The sequence below is a fragment of the Rhipicephalus microplus genome, chromosome X, assembly GCF_043290135.1.
Source record: "Rhipicephalus microplus isolate Deutch F79 chromosome X, USDA_Rmic, whole genome shotgun sequence".
Classification (NCBI taxonomy): Eukaryota; Metazoa; Arthropoda; class Arachnida; order Ixodida; family Ixodidae; genus Rhipicephalus; species Rhipicephalus microplus.
In genome coordinates this window covers 23100481-23118256 of record NC_134710.1, presented here as the reverse complement: position 1 = coordinate 23118256, position 17776 = coordinate 23100481, and the positions used below count along the sequence as shown (strand labels likewise).

At 44.5% G+C, this 17776-nt stretch overlaps 1 pseudogene; it reads right to left on the bottom strand.

The window, feature by feature from the left end:
- LOC142775018 (protein hobbit-like) overlaps positions 1-10267 on the bottom strand; it is a 38458-nt pseudogene extending 28191 nt beyond the window's left edge.
- Between the last annotated feature and the right edge of the window lie 7509 nt (positions 10268-17776).

Here is a 17776-nt window from a genome sequence, read left to right as displayed (position 1 = left end):
AAAAATAATGAAGGAATATTAGTGGTGTTCAAACATTAGTTACTAATTTTAAAAACACTAAATTAAGCAAAGTAAATAGCTATGTGAAGTTCTAATGAAGATGTATCAAAGAGCTAGTAAACATGTAGCAGCTGCAAATGACTAGACATTAGGGTTAATGTATAGTGAGTTAAATGCTGTAGGTGGTGTTTATATCATTTAGATGCCATAGTAAAATAACAAATTAAGCCTTAGGTGATGCATTCTAATATCATTTTCCAGTGCTTCTAAATAATGAAGAAACAAGTTCTGACCTTTTTTAATTCAAAGTGTCTTACGAATTTTGCAGTATGATAATTTTGCAATATATAAACAGAAAACGGGTATGCATAATTAAGCTAAACATTACACAGCAGCCAAGAAAAGCAAAACAGTTTAGAAGCTACAAATGCTGTGTCATGCATTTACTGAAAATAACTTGGACGTAAGAAAATTATAGAACTTTGGAGTAATTAGCCTTTCAGCCTTTTTAAATGCACACAAAGTAGCCGAGACGACTTTCTCACATTGAGCTTTCCTAAGAAATCTAACACTAGGCATTCTTAAGTCCCACGTTAGGCCCTCCTTAGATAAAGCCTCGCCTAGGACGTAGTTCAGGTGAAGTCAAGGGCTGCTCATCAACACGGAAGCCTCCTAGCGCTTCTGTTGAGAGATTGCGACGGAGCAGCTTGGCATCGACGTAGCTGTCAAACAAGCCAAATACCACGTCCCTGTTGTGCTTGGTCCAGGCGCTCTTAAGGCTGTGCACGACTGGCAGGTGGACCAGTGTGTCTTCCTCCGGTGCGGTTGAAACACTGCCCCGCAGTACCTTGGTCTCTCGTCCATAGGACACTCGGGCCACACTCAGGAAGTGCATTGACGGGTCATTAAAGTATGACATTTATCACCTCTGCTGCTGTCCTAAGGAAGGCCCAAAGCTGCGCATCAGCCACAATTAAACCCTGAGCTAGCTCGTGTTGAGTAGACAAAATGAGGCACAAGGCATGTTTCAACTTTCAATATGCAGCTACCAGCCAATGGCTAAATCCAACATCGATATCAATGAGGAAACCTCATAAACTAAAATTAATATCATTATCACAAAAATGCCATCAATTTAGATTTAAGGCAACATAGATTGATTTTTATATGGGGTTTAATGTCCCAAAACCACCATATGAATATGAGAGATGCCGTAGTGGAGGGCTATGGAAATTTAGACAACCTGGGGTTCTTTAACGTGCACCCAAATCTGAGCACACAGGCCTACAGCATTTTAGCCTCCATCAAAAATGCAGCTGCCGCAGTTGGAACTCAATTTCGCGACCTGTGGGTCAGCACCCGAGTACCTTGGCCACTAGACCACCGCGGCGGGGCTTTAAGGCAACATAATTACGGAATTAGTTACCTCTCCACTTAACTAAATATAACATAGTAATGTGGCTCGACAGGTAAATTGAGCAATATTATGAACAATTAAAAAGCAGTGCTACTTAACTTTGAAAGGTATTACTCATAAATGACCAACTACAAGCAATGGTGCATGTTTGTGATGAAACGAAGCTAAACAACCACTTCAAACTCAATGAGCTTTTTAAATTAATAATGTTCTTCCTCCTCTTTTTTCAGAAAATACATGCATTGTTTCAACTGCATGGTTTGTTTACTCAAATAAAGTTCCTGATTTTTAACGAAGCTACGACCAAATGAAGGAGCACTTGCATAGATACCTGCAAGTACTTCCTACTTAAACTTCACATGTACAGAACTCACTTCCGCTGTGGAGGCAATGGAGAATGTGGCAGGGGTCTCTGGCCGGAGTCTCCAACTACAGGAGTCGAGCCACCCGAGAGTTCCGCCCCTGAATCAGCCGCACCTGATAATGGCTCGCTTGCAGCCGCTTCGGTGCTTGCATTGTAGAGCCATACTTTACTGTCGCCCAGCTCGCAATTCATGTAGAACACAGACCAGCTGGCACGAGGCCTGCAGTCACAGAGTTCCACCATATTTTACCATATGGGCAAGCCACATGATTCATTGCTGTCGATAGCAGAAAAATGCTGCACAATATGTAACACCACAGACGATCCTCGCCTACAAGCTCTTTCTTCACTCCAGCATCCCCTTATCATCCTTTTATTAAAACAGCCACTTGGGATAAAATAGTCATTATAATAGACCCTTTAAGGGCTGTTGTGGTGTATCCATGAGGTGCACTGGTGACTTCTGTCAAGGAACAATGCTGCCATAGGCTTCCTCGAGTGAAAGTGAAGTGTTGTGTGGAGGAACCTTTTAGAATGAAGCCACTTGGATGATATAGCAAGGACAGCTGCAAAAAGCAGACAAAAAACAAACAAAAAAGCTAGCAATGCCAGGAAAGTTAGCAGAACTGAACTAGGGAAAACTACCTTTGAAAAATTCCACATTTTTAAAATGAATAAATTTCAACTGAAACAAGTACAGTTGTAGAATAGATTTCTATTGGTTAACTTTTTAGCTTGGCTTGCATGCTTAATGAGAACATATGAAAATGTTCAGGAGACCTGCCCAGTTTGTCGCTGCCACATACATGGCAGCGACAAACTGCTGTCATGTATGTGGGCCATAAGGTGTTCTTAAGTGGTTTTTAATCCCTTTTTGCCTGAGGGACCCCCAACTTGCTAAAAAATAAAGACATGTTGGAAATAAATAAAATAAATAAAAATAAATTTAAGGAAGCCTTGCCAATGTCTTGTGTGCATATAAAAATATAAAAGCACAATTCCTCATTTTCCCCTATGCCAATTACATCTGACAACAAGGTTTCGGTAGGAGACAACACACAAGATAAAAATAATGAAGAGTGCAGCTGCTGACCACATCCAAAATTAGAACACTAATAATGCAGCAGCTGACATCATGCCTGTCCCCATTAGTTTCGTTCCTCATGCGTTGTCCCTTATCCCATGCTGATCGAAAAACATGGAAGAAGCGACTGGCCTGAATTCGTATTTTATATGCCCATTGTGTTCGTGCAAACGACAACTTAGTGTGTTGTACAACTAGACACTGCACATATTCATTAAAACTGGAAGATTTTGCAAGTGAGATCATAAAGAAAATGCTCTTTGACCAGTTGCAACATACTGAACGTATGACAGTGAGTCATACGCATACGCAAGTAGGTGCAAAAGCTAAGCAATGTAGATATTTCTTAGCTTCTAAACACCTTTATAAGAAAGCCCAAAATACGATGTGCTTAAGTACCAAAAATTTTTCAAGTACAAGGTCACTGTCAAACTGATCTTGTTGACATAGCTTGTATGGAGGTTGACTGCAACTCTAAATAGTAACAGGAAGCCATTGATCACAGAAATGTCTACAACTCTTTTTTGAAAATGCATGCTATGATGTGATAAAATCAAGACAATTCTAGAGGAGGAGAAGCAAATGAAGTGTAATACACCCTACTATAACACAATATAAGGTTATCATACAATGTTACTCAGCACCGGCTTTAACGTAAAACCTACACATCAAGGGGAGGCAACAAGTCATACCTTGGATTGTGAAACGGATAGCTGCAATTGCAGAGGAGGCAGCAGAAGAGAAAAAGAGGGTACATGCCAAAGAGTGGTCACACATTGCAAGTAACAAAATACAGAAGATGCTCAAGTTTACTTTATGCTATCGGCAAAAGCACAAATGACACATGAATCAGCAAATCCATTTTGACAAAAAAAAAAAAAAGAGAGAGAGAAAGGACGAGAGCAAGGTGTAGGAGCAAGCTAGTTGGTATTCCGTATTTATTTGTTTATACATACTGCGGAGACAAGGTCCATGCAGGGTAGAAAAAACACAATCAAAAAAGTAAACCAATCTTGTTAGTTGAACTATAAAGTTTTTAGCATGCATTTTTAAGTAACCTACAATATGCAATACAAGTGGGCAAACAAATGATACAGTGTGTTAGTTGTTCCAATCATTATTTGTGCGCAGTATGTATTGTTACAACTGAAGTACAAAAAGTAGACAGCAAACAAAGCAGACGACGAAGACAAGAAAGAGAGCAAGCTTGTGCACCTACTGTTGACCTCCTTCCAAATTTGAGGATGATGGACAGAGAGCAAAGCACTTATAAAGATGCCACTAGGGAAGACAGTGGCTGCCTTGAAAAGGACAACTTCTCTTGCTGGTACATTGGCTTCAGTGACATTCGTTGTCCAAGAATATCTCGTAAGTTCAAGTCTCCATATTCTGCTGAACTTCTGGGTTATTGTAGCAGCTCACTCACAATTTCCTACTATAATACATTCATAACTTTAACAGCCCAGTCATGCACTACCCTGTATCAGATTGGTGGATTCAAGCAACCAGCATGTTTCGTTTATATACTTTTGAGCAGTAGAGAAGTTTGGTGAAGATCATGTTGCAAGAAGTGTTTTTCTCTAGCATTCCTGTAAGCCTTTACACACACAAAAACACACTGCTTACCACTAAAAAGCTTGCCTAGCGAGAGTGAAAATTTGCAGTGAACCTCAAAAAATGGGCCAAGCAGTTTAAAAGATGAAGAACTGTAACGACATCAATATATTTTGCTAGCACAAGAGTCTTAGCTTGTGCATGACACTTAGAACACACAACATGGCCTGGTTTTCATGAAAAAAACAATATAGTGCTAGCAACCATATTCATTACACGGTGAATGAGAGTAGATAAAAAGCCCACCTGTGTAGAAGACCATCACGCAGTGTGTCTAACACGAGGCTGTGCTTTGAACTGAGCTGGATGCGACGGGCCAGCAGTTCGAAGCCATGCTGCCGGGCTAGTGAAGCCCAGTAGCACACTTGGAACTTGTGCAGGGCAAGTGAGAGCTGTAACTGACGTACGTACTGCCTCATCAGCTGGCTCTTACGTGGTTTCACATTGCCAAACAGTGCACCTCGCCGTGTAATCTTGGGCAGGCCATATGATAGCCTGTATATGATGAGTAAAAAAAAAAATCATTGGAAGTAAATATTAGCAAATGTTGTAAACGTTAACATGCACCTTTCCTTTTTGATGCTGACTCGATTTCACAGGCTAAAGCTGTTCGAAGTGCTGTTGCTTGCCCCAAGCCATGCCTTGATGAATCAGAAGTGACCGGAATGTCATTGACGATTACAATCAGAATGCCCAGGAAGTATGAGTAGCTGTGTACAAAGGTGTGTGCAGGGTTTCCCTTCAGGAGGAGGGCAAACGTTTATCACAGTGCCCCCCCCCCTCCACATTATTTCAATAAATGGGGCATTCGTGCCCCCCCTCCCCTTTAGGTGACAAGGGGAGGACGGCCACCCCACTGCCCCCCATCTATGCGCGCGCCTATGGCTGTGTACATTTTAGAACTTTCGTAAGCCCCAGTGATTATATTGGAACATACAACCAACGATACACATACGAGAGCCAATGCATTTCGTCTGAGGGGCACATACATACTCAACAACCTACAAGTATGCACTCACCACTATTCTTCTACATTACTTTGCTGGCCACAAGTATGCCCAATAAAGAGTTCAACCTCTTGATTATCTGGAAGCCTTCTACATCACAACTACGCGACACTATGGTTCAGTGAGGCAGCACTTGTCTGAAAATATACAGACACTAAAAACAATGACATTTCTTGCTGCACTGCCGACTTAAATGTAGGAAAAGCGCAGCAGCGTTGTGACAAAGTAACATAAGCAGCCTGCTGACAAATTTGCATGATCAAAAGCATCATGCATCAGATGCACTTAGGTACAAGGAAAAAACATGGTACGAAGATTAAGCTTCACTCCTGCTTGAGGATGCAATGTCACATTAACTGTCCATGTTGCACACAGTGCATAGAACTGAACAATATAGTTGGTGACTTTATCTGATCCTGTTCTCAATTGAAGAGGCATTAGGACAGCAAAAGTGAAGGAGGGTTTCCTCATGAGCATGCAGAGCAGGTGGTAGCTCTTCCACAATGACTGCAGATAGTACAGTAGGCTCTCAGTAAATGGAATCGTAAAGGACCGGGAAAATATGTTCCATTTAACAGCAGTTCTGTTTACTGAGAGGTGGACATGGGTGCTGAATACAAGCCCAAAACCAAGCAGTGTAGAGGCAATAGTTCTGTATAAGCAGTAGTTATGTTTAACAGATTTCTATTTACTGAGAGTAAACGCCAGAATAAAGTCCCATGCATACTGCTCGCACTCGTACAGGAGACTTTAACTACTAATAAAGGACACATATTCATTACATGCACCTTACGTTACGCTCCATATGTCATGCCCAGGTACCCCAGGTCTGCATGCAACATACAGCGATGAACAGGGTCATGGCAAATTGGAATTGTCGGCATTCACTTGTTTGTTTTTACAGCACAAAGAACATCCCAGGCAAGTCAAAAACCAACTCTAAATTAAGTAAACAAAAATTTGTTGGGAAATTGGGGTGCCAACATAAAATCTCAAATACCAGATGGTGGCAACTGGATATGATGCCAAGCACAGCAGTCAAATAAGAATGGTTAATATCGAGCTACATTTCAACTCTTTTGCTGTAAGAGTGTCAATTTCTTGTTTCAATAGAATGGTCTGAAGGTAACACAGCACATGTCATTGTTTGAAAAGTCGATGTATAACAAATACAACTGTTTGGGATCTAAAGATAACGACTGGGCAGAGAACGACTGCTTTATGCTATCGAATGAATCAGTCTCGATCTCAGAAAAATTTTATGAAGAAACGCCTTCATTCATTTGAAGCAAGTGGTACTATGCACATGTGCTAAGGAGTTTGGACGCACTCAATACTTCACAAAGACAGAAGTGCACTTTTGCCTTGGCACAAAGGATTATAGACACTTTTTAGGAAAAAAAAAGGGGAGAGGCTCCCACTTACATACTTAAACACACAGCTGTACTTAAGGCATACTTTTCCCATTACTCACCCTAGGTCAAGTCGTGATAGAACTTGAGGGACGGCATGCTCATTTACACGGTCATGTTCCCCCAAGGTGTACCTATTTTAACAGTTGAGCTCCGTTTTGCTGCAAGTGCTTTTGACCTTTGGCATGAAAAAACTCAATAGCAGGGCATAGCTTAAAAAAATAAAGTGAAGATATGTGTAAAAAGAGTGCTATCTCATCAACAGGGACACTGACCGTACCATTCTGCCCTATCAGTCACAGCAAACACATTTGGCACAGAATTGCTTACTGCTAGCCTAGGTAGCAAACAGTTTAGTGTAGATGACTTAGGGCACCATGTGTCTATATTTGTGAATGATGCAACTTTTATTGATCAATAATGCAATTTTTATAACTGTAAGGGGTCTTATAAATACAAATTCAGAACGATTGGAATGAACAAGGAACATTTTTTGTGGGGTGATATATATACCAACAATGCGTCCTTTTACCTTGGTACTGAGTTTACAACTGAAAGTGGAAACAAAAACTAAGGGAACATGTTCTCAGAAAAACACAAGACAGCTGTAAAGGTTCCTTGATTTAATAGAATGAGGCAGCACATTGATGCAATATGAAGGAACAAAAGTTAATAAAGGTGTGAAGTGGAGAAAAGAGTCATTCCTAATGTTCTACATTGGGACACTCTGAAAAAACTGCAATGTGCAACATGAATGTTCATATTTGCATATACAACAAAGCAGCTGCCTTTACTTATTTAATGCCACCGGACACGCATTCACATTAGCCATTTAACTTGACCACTGGTTAGACTCTTAATCTAGTTGTACTAGTCTACCCCCCCCCCCCCCCACTCCGTCCCTTATGCTTTGTTGCATTCTATTGTGCTCCCACTTTGCAGGTTTGAATGTACAAGTGCACATGTACGTTAATTCTTCATTCTTCGCACGACTTCAATATCTTAGCTTTCCCCATAACTTATTTGCCTAGGGGCAAATCTGGTTTTTCAAAACTTTGAGCACGGTTGACAATAATCTCAAGCAAAGTAAGGAATATTTGGGTGATACCTCGTGGTAGTGCCTCCTGCTCAGCACCAGCCAGGGTGCCCCAGACTTGGAATTCCCGCCAGTCCGCCATGAATTGTGGGAAGTCACGCAGCTGGCAGGTGACAGATTTGATGCTGCCCGTCAATCGGGGACACCACAAGGTCGAGAACTGCATCCCTTCCTCTAGGTAGGGGCTGTTGGCAAGCAGAGAAAAAGAAACAATTATTGATGGTTGTTTCATAGCACGAACATCAGAAAAGAAAGCAGGAAAGAACAAAAAATCAGCAAATGTTATCACAGATGCCACAAAACCCCTCATTAAAAGTGCAAAAATGAAAGACTTCTTGCTTGTATGAATGTTGGTCTAATGAATATTTCGGAATAATAAGTTTTTAGAAAATCTTTGCTGCTTTCCATTATATGCAAAAAATCTTTCATTTAAATGAACTTGTGCAAACCCGGGCTCATTTTTCAAATCAACTCAATAAGTTTTTGCTTCTGCAGCATTGGAACAACATGCTGCCACCATATCGTCCATACCTCGGTGTCGCTGCAACACCACTTGTGGATGCCCCTGACGCAAAGCGGGCATACAGGAGATGAGAATGAGGCACGTGCGCTTCAGTACTTGTGCAGAGATATCAGATTTGGAAACTGTTTCCAGTGTTTGTCTGAAACGGAAAGAAGATGAGTGCGACAAAGATGTAGAAAGGGCTCGGGCAGGCTTAAAACCTGTATCTCTAGCCAAGGCTGTAGGATATACTAAAATATTGCAAGGCTTCGTGTCACAGCAATTGGTAGTTGGTCCAGAGGCCGTCAGAAACGTAGACTCTTTGGGCAGCTTTGTCTTTTCTTACACTTTAAGGGCGCCAGTCTGAATGAAAATTACTGAATGCTTTTTAAGATGAAGTGCTTTTCCCATATTGGCCTTGCTTTCTGCTGCGCCCAAATTTGTTTTGTACTCTAGTGAATATTCAGTTTAGAGAGCTTTCAGTCAAGGAAACTATTTCCTTGGGTCCCTTGAAGTTCACTCAAGTGAGAGTTCACTGTGAGAGAAAAAAAACAGATTGCTTAATGCAACATACACCATTCTAAAACTAAGGTAAACAATGTAGCTTATGCATGTGAATTGATAGTCGCAGTTAGCTGCATGCTCGTGATCTTTCGGGAAGAAAAAATTGTATCTCAGTGGTTGTACTCTAAGCTGAATATGTAATGAAACACAGCAGTCAGGCATTACAGTATCCTATTGCATATACTACTGACAGCAATTTGCTGGAGTCTCTGGTGAACTGATGTAAATGAAATTAAAAAATGCCACAGCACCAAAACAAAACCAGGAAATAACAAATATGCCCATTTTCCTTCATACACTCAAACTTCAATATAACGAACCCAGATGTAACGAAATATCAGTTATAACAAAGTAAAATAATAATACTCTTGCAATAGCTATAGTGTTAGGAATATACCCCTATAACAAATTTTCGGATATAATGAAGTCATTTTTGTGTGAGATGCAACTTTGTTTTAATGAGGTTTGAGTGTATACTATTTGAATTATAGAATTAAAAATAACTCATCCAAATTATTATTCACTTCAAACTCGCTTCGAACCTACAAATTACTATTTGTGCATTCCTAGATGCATGCACACATACTGGCCAATGAAAGAATTCTAAATAAAATATTGAAGAAGGCATCATGAATCACTGAGACATTTATTTGCATCCGAAAGGAGCTCCCATTCTGAAGATACAAAGAAATGTGCCCATATTTGTTTGATCAGCATAACACTGTTCTTGCTGTTTTATCGTAAGTTTGATAATGACACACGTGCAGAGGCTCATGTGTACAGCACATATATAGTATGTATGAGGAAAGTATCGTCAAATGAATGGCCACAGGTGGACACTGTACGCATGTCGTTTGGCAACTCTGAACACAGGTAGCTCACGCACCTCTCTAGATCTAGCCGTCGCATAACTTCAACAACAGCCTCCGTGCCATGCTACCATGGGTCAGCCAGGGCCAGTACCTCCAGTTGGTCAAAGTGCCAGAGAACAAGGTGGGCGCGTGTCGACGTGCCCTGCCCAAGCTGCTTGGAGCGCTGGACGTATATGTCGGCATCCTTCTTCCTCAGGCCGGCATAGAGTTCATTCACCTTAGAAGCTACAGGAAAACGTTTATCTCCCCTGTAAATGTGCATACACAGTACCCTAAATAACGAATGACAACTTGATGTGCTGCCAGAGCCTTGAACCTTGCCAACAGTGACAGAGGCAGCATTAACAAATGTGAGCCTTAAATAACCTGCTTGAGAATAACCTGCTTGAGTATGGCAAGCGGGATTACCAAAGCGGCGAGGCGGCGATTGCGTGAACCTGTTCAGGCCGCATGCCTCCTTCGTCTGGCCGCGCGGAAGAAGAGGCGGGCATCTCGCGATTTTGCGCACGTGTCGCTATGACGTGTCAGTGCTTCTCCCAAACGTACACCCACGCCACCACCGTGCCTCTGCTGCGTGGCGTTCTGATTGGCTGCCGCAAAGCGATCAGCCTTGCCGCCTGGTTTTTCTCCCGCTTTCGCCGCCTGGAGAGGAGGTTTTACCCGCTTCCCGCGTTGCGGCCTCGCCGCTTTGGCCACCCCACCTTCGGTGTGAACGAGCTTTTAGTTTTTTTTTTCCTTTCGACTCACGCTACGTCAGCAGATGGGGCGGACTCGTGAGGCGGCGAGCGTGTTTTGCCCGTCGCCGCGACACCACGCGGATCGCGCGGGTTCGCGTTCATCGCGTGTCTCTAGAAACTCATTCCCCGGTGGTATGTACAGTCGTACATACCATGTACAGTCGTCCAGTATATGCTAATTTTGTACGAGATTTCTGCTACAGGTGTGCATTGCAACTTTCGAGCTACTTACCATGTATAGCGTGACTTTGCAATGTGTTGCTGTTGCTATAATAACGCACGCTAAACGCTCCATTACCTCTTTAAAGACACGTGCGTCCCACTTTCATGTTATACCGATTCCCATATAGGAGGATCAGCCGCGTTTTTTCTTCTTTGCCATCTGATCGGGTGCCTTTTTTTTCGACAAGACCTTTATCTGGGGGAGTTTATTCATACCAATGGGAAGGCACAGTGCGGCTCATTCTGAGGACGAAGCAGACACAAAACGCACTAGCCCTCGTGTGTGTTGCGTCTTCTTCGTCAATAGATTGAGTCGCGCTGTACTTTTCCATCACTTTTTGCGTTGTTATTTCCGTGATGCAAATATGTCACTAAGGTCTTGGTGGGCACCGGCGTAAAGCATTTTCGTGCAAGAGAATTATAGCATCTTCGCACAAGTGCTGTCAAGCCTGAAGGGAATCTGGGTGACCTTTCTTCTTTTTTTTTCTTACTCTTTCTCTCTTTTTTTAAAGAACGTTTTCACGCCTGTATCACCAATTGGAAGCGAAAGCTTTTATGACGTCACAACAAGGGCCATTTGTGGCGCCGTAGTTGTCCGCCGACGCCGGTGTTCGTAACCACTATCGCTTGAAATGAAAAAGGTCAAATAAGAAAAAAAAATGCGCAAGATGAACTGGGGTTCGAACCTCGGTCCTTTCCGTGGAGACCCTGCAATCTAGAGTCATGCCGCTGCTCAAAAACCCCTTGAAAAAAGACATATAAGGGAGTTATTTGGGGAAGGAATCATGTTAACATGTGTATTATATCCTGGTATCCAGGCGTCACACAATGGCAATTCTCTAGTCAGGCGTTAAACAATATGAATTCTGTAACGAGTGGGCCTTTGGATGCTTTCCACCTATTACAAAGGGCTCATGCACCACAATAAAGTTACTTCAATCAAAATGAAATGATTTCAGTCAATCAATTCGAAATTCCTCGTCGTCAACAGCCACTGCGCAGCGCGTAGCTAGCTTTTCCAAAGGATGACGAATACTATGTCGTAGTGGGTGCTTCGCAACTTGAGAGAAGTTATCATTTATGTTGTCGTGGGTGCCTTGCAAGCGAACTTTTATTAGTAGCTCCAAGAGAGTTTATAACTGGTTCCCTAAATGCCACTTTTCCAGCTTTCGCTGTGGCTGTGCTGCTCTCTTCACACAAGCCCAGCGTTTTCTTAACAAAACACCAAATTTGGTGACATGGCGCACAGCTTTTGGGGGCATCAGAGTGCAAAATGAGACATTCACCAGAACGAGAGACACATAGATTAAAATAGCGCCCGTACTGTGTCTCTCGATTGATTGATTTGTGGGGTTTAACGTCCCAAAACCACTATTTGATTATGAGAGATGCCGTAGTGGAACGCTCCGGAAATTTTGACCACCTGGGGTTCTTAAAGGTGCACCCAAATCTGAGTACACGGGCCTACAACATTTCCGCCTCCATCGGAAATGCAGCCGCCGCAGCCGGGAATCGAACCCGCGACCTGCGGGTCAGCAGCCGAGTACCTTAGCCACTAGACCACCGCGGCGGGGCGTACTGTGTCTCTCGCTCTCGTGAATGTCTCCTTTTACGCTTTGATGTTGCCAAAAGCTTTCTTTCAATATATATTTACTTTTATTTTTTTCAATCTATTTTCTTTCTTCCCTTTAATGCTCCCTGCTTTTGTTTTTCTCTTTCTATCCCTGTCGCTTTTTTTCTCTAGTAAGAGAAAGAAAAGAAAGAAACATATAAAAAATAAATAAAAAAGATAGGAAGCTTCAAGAAATGGGTCTTGCTAAGGTTGAAATGGGTCCAAGATAATTGAAAATTCTACAATCGCCCTATGAAGGGAACCACTGAGTAGCAGGCGAAGCAATGCATGGGTTCACTTCATCTGTTCTTCACTGGCACCTTGCCCGATGTTAATGCGTTCTTGCAAATGGAGCACACCATGAATTCTCTGTATTTTCAGTTGCTGTTACTCGTACCACACTTTTGTTGGAGCACGCCACGCGGATTCATCGCCACGCCAAGCGAGAGCACGTGCGCTCATCGCGCGTCTCCAGAACCTCGTTTCTCGACGCCATCAGGTGATTGGTGGAGAGGCCGCAGCCTCCTACACAGCCACTTACGTGGGCTCCAACGCGCTAGCGCGTGCCAGCGTGGTCTGCCTAGGATACGATGTGTTGGTTCATCGCGTGTCTGCAGAATCTCGTTCACCGACTCCATCACTTGATTCCCGAGAGAGTGTAAGGAGGAGAGGCCGTCTTAGCCAGCCCTGTCTAAACAGGTCGGAACGTGCCAGCGCGTTCTGGCAGTGCTTGAGCCAGCTGTTGCTCATGCGCAGATGACGGGCAACGCACACCGGACTGAACTCCGCCATAAGATCTAAAAATTGCAGAAAGGAGGTATCTGCGTGCTACCTGCGGCGTTCTCTTTACTGTGACATAAGGCAGGCATTTTCAGGTGTGTACAAACGTTAATTACAGTAGATTTCATTCTAATTATAACAATTAACTTTTTAGCCAGTAGAAATGAGCGGTCAAGTCAAATGAACGAATTATAGTCCTCACTACTAATAGTCCACCGCCACTTTGGAATTTCTGAAAAGCGACCAATGGCAATCACCGCGGAGCGATTAAATATGGCTAATTCAGCACGTTAAACCGAAACCGACATATGAAACAGCATATATATATATATATATATATATATATATATATATATATATATATATATATATATATATATATATATATATATATATATATAGTCAAAAGTTCGACGACAGTACGTCTGGTCAGGTATCATGTTGAGGATGAAGTGGGGTCACTGACCATGACAAGGTGAAAAAACAGACGTTTCGGGATCCATACGAGTTCCTTGTAGCAGACAACAGTCTCCATGTCTAAAAAAGCGACACACGACTCTTGCAACATACGACCCCTGCCTGCTTAGTGTGAACAAGGAACGTTCACGGACCCCAAAACATGTACCGTATCTATGCGTATCTTCCTGTTCAGTTTCTGCTGACTCGCTCTTCGCTGCATAGATTTCTTGGCCACTACAAGATGTGCAAGCCGGCTGTCCACCCTGAACGGCTCGGGAACACTGTCGTCGACGTTTCCGAGGAGCCTGTCGCCACCTTCAGGTTCTTTTCACCTGTCTGGCCATTCCATTCCTTTTGTAGCTTTTTCTACATCCGCGAGTAGTTCCCTGCAGCATTCCCCGATATCCTTGATCGGCCCTTCCTGCTTCTCTCGTTCTCTGTGCTCTCGAAACTTGTCCCAGTCCATGACTCTAGATTTTTGGCAGCCGTCCATCTTGCCTTTATCCTCTTCCATAGTCACGCATAGAACTCTGTGGTCGCTCCCCAGATCCTCAAAGGTGTTCGACCAGGTGATCGCGCCCGCGTCTGACCAAATGGAGAGATCAGGGGACGTGTCGCGGCACGCGCCCTGTCCGATCCGGGTGTGCGATGCCGGTTCATTGAGTAGAAACAAGCCAAGCTCGTCCATCAGTTCGGCTAGCCTCTTCCCTTTGGGTGAGTCGGCTCCATATCCCTATTGCGTGTGCGGTGCATTGAAGTCTCCGAAGATTAGGAGAGGCCTTGCCATCGCTTCGCGAAAAAGGGCGCCAAAGTTGTGCTTGAGGCCTCTTTTTGAAGGGGGCTGTACACGTTAAGCACGAAGAGGCCAGTCTTCCTGTTTCCAATGCAGGGCACGACCTCAATCAGGTTGTGGCCTATGTCCGACTCCTCACTGATATCAAATGAATGGTCGATAAAGGCCGTACCTCTCTTAACCAGGGTACACACCTTTATGTCCTTCCCCGTGCATTCGCACGGAGAACCAAACGCCACATAGTCCGGTAGCTGAGCCCGGTCGAAAGGTTCTTGCAAAGCAATCACGTCGGGAAGTTTGCTTTTCGAAAGAGTTTTCATATATTGCACCATAGTAGCTTTTTTGTTTTTGACGCCCCTACAGTTCCATTGCCAGATGGTGCGTCTGCCGACAAACTTGCGGGACGCAGCCATGGTTGCTATTCAAAGGCGTTGGGGGAACGCGACTGTCCGTGCGTCCCTCCTTTTTCAGTGTGGGTGGCGTTGACATTGCTGCTTCTGTTGACAATGGTCGATGCGTCCTCTCCCAATTAGTCGTGTCTTTGTCCATGTTGCTGCAACTGCTCCGCCCAGCGTTTTGGTTATTGACCGCAGCATATTGTGCGTTCCTTTCGGCGTCAGACTCGTTCAGCTAAATGAGGAGCGTCTAAAACAGACCCTCTGCCTTGTTGGTTAGTTTGCCTACAATTTCTTCGATTGCGTCTATCTTTCGGCTTGACGGTCGTGCCCACTTTGCTTCTTGCGCGTGATTTTCAGCGCCTTCAAAATGTTGAGAATCGCTTGGGCCTTTACGCTTTAAGCCCACCGCCACCGATGCTTCATATTCACCTCCACAGCACATGTCCGTGTACCCGTCTCCTACTGCTGAAGTTGTGTCGCGTTCATCGGCTGCTCCATGGGACGAGGAGGCGCCAGAGGATGGGGTCTCTGCGAGGTGTCCTCCCAATCGCTTGAGGATTTCGTTCAGTGTCTGTTGTAGCTCCTCAATTTTCCACGTTGATTTTTCATCCTGCTTTCTGGCCTTGGCCAACTCTTGTCTAAGCTCCCTATTCTCTTTTTCCATGTTCTCCATCCTCACCGCCAGGCCGGGGTCGGCGGCTGCCCACGGCCAGCCGGAGAGATGGTGCCCCTGTGCAGAGTATGCCTTTGTTCCCGTGACTATGTCGCGCCAGGTGATTTTGCGCGGCCCTTTCTGCTTTCCTCCAGGTGTGGCCCCTCCTATGTTTTGTTGGGGGTGGTGTTGGTTCTGGCTGCGGCTTCTGCTCTGACTCCGACTTCTGCTCGCACTGCGACTTTTGCTCCGTCTTTTTACCGGCGAGGGGGATTCGGATCTGGTTGAACGACCCATGACTTGTTGGGAGCGGCTTCTGGATCTCGAGAGACTAGGGCGGCTGCCTTCCACTGCACCAGCATTACTATCTCATGGGTGACGGGGTTCGCTCTTGAAAGTCTCTGAACCTTGCCTTCCACCTTCTCTGCTTCACTATGTGTGGCACCTTGTATTTGACCTTGCACATCCGGTTGGCCGTGGGGTGCGCCTCCCCACATATTCGGCACTGGGGCGTACACTCGTGTCCATTGATGGGGTTCTTTAATCCACAAATTGGGCACAGTTTGATATCTAGTCTTGGGAACATGTCAGGTCGGTGACCGAGCCTGCTACATTCCTTGCAGAAGTCTATTTGTTTCCGGTACACAGATACTTTTATCATAACGCTGTTGAAGCAAACACACGTAGGAACTTGGTTTCCTTCATAGAGCAGTATCACGTTGGTCGTACTACCGAGCCTCTTCGCATACGTTATAGAGAGGGGTTTCTTGTGTTCACCAGTGCTTCCACGAGCTGATCTTAATTATATTTAAGAGGTACATTGTGTATAATTCCTTTTGTCATATTCTCAGGCGCCGAAACATGCGTTCGTTTCGTACATCTTTCTGTTGATAGTCAAAACCTTCATCTTGGCGATTTTCGTCACTGTGCGTTCCTCCGGTGTGTTTATCACCAAAAGTTTTTGCGTGGGGTTGGGGCAGATCGTGATAATCTCGTCGTCGCACACTCCTGCTCCATTGCGTATCGCCTCTTCAAAACTCACACCGCACGTGCTCCTTATATTCAGCCCGTCCCTCGGTTGAACAATTACCTTGATATCGTCCCTGGGCAGTCTGGGCATCTTGCTTGCTCGTAGAACCTTGCTGACGATGCTTCAGTGATCTTGGCACATCGGGCTTCGTGAACGGGCGTCTTCTTGTCTCACCGCCTTGTTTTGGCTCGCGCGTCCTCTTTTTTTGTGTCAATCCACCCATCTGCAACGCTGTCAGCGTCTTTGTATTCACTCGTGGAAACACTTCTTGTTTGTTCAGTTCTGTAGTCCGGGGTTTCCCCTGTCCCTGCCTCGTCTACGTCCATCTCGGCTGTTCTTTCAGTCTTCGAGTTCAACGTAGTATGCGCCAGATCCAACCACCGTTAGGCCTAGACGCTCACTCGTATAATTTTTACAGTTTACGAGCCTTAAAGCTCGTAAAGCTCACGCTCACCCAAAAAGCTGGTATCCGTGGGTTCACGATGACTTGATCTGCCCGATGATGAGCCACTTTCAAGGGTAGAGTACGAAAAACCTGCGGAAACATTCACGAATCGATGGAGCCGATGTGACATGCGTTTGCTCCCTGGCGACCATAGCGCCCTGCCGCCAACGGTGTAGTTACCTTTGCCATTCGCTTGAACATGTGGTCCAAGGATGCGGACACGAGGGACATGTGGTATGGGTATGCCATCCACGTGCACAATAATTGAAGGAGGACGGCTACTGCTTCGAGAGCGAATGACGATGAGCTCTGACTTTGAGGAGCACATTGCAAGCCTCCTCTTTTAGCGTACTCAACGACAGTATCATCTGCTTTTTGCAGTCGCTCCAGGATGGCTCCATCAGAGCCCCATGTCGACCAGATAGTGATGTCATCCGCTTAAATAGCATGGGCGACATCGGGGACCTGGTCGAGCAAGCGGGGAAGCCCTGCCAGTGGGATATTAAATAATATAGGGGAAAGAACGGAGCCCTGTGGTGTGCCACGTCCTGTAAGGTGGATCGTACCAGACTTATGCGGTCCCATTCCCACAGTGGCCGTACGATCCCGAAGAAATGAGCAGATGCAGTTATATATTCGAGTTCCACAATGCGACTCGGCTAGATTGCGAAGGATGAGGTCGTGTTCAACATGATCGAAGTCCCCCTTCAAATCAA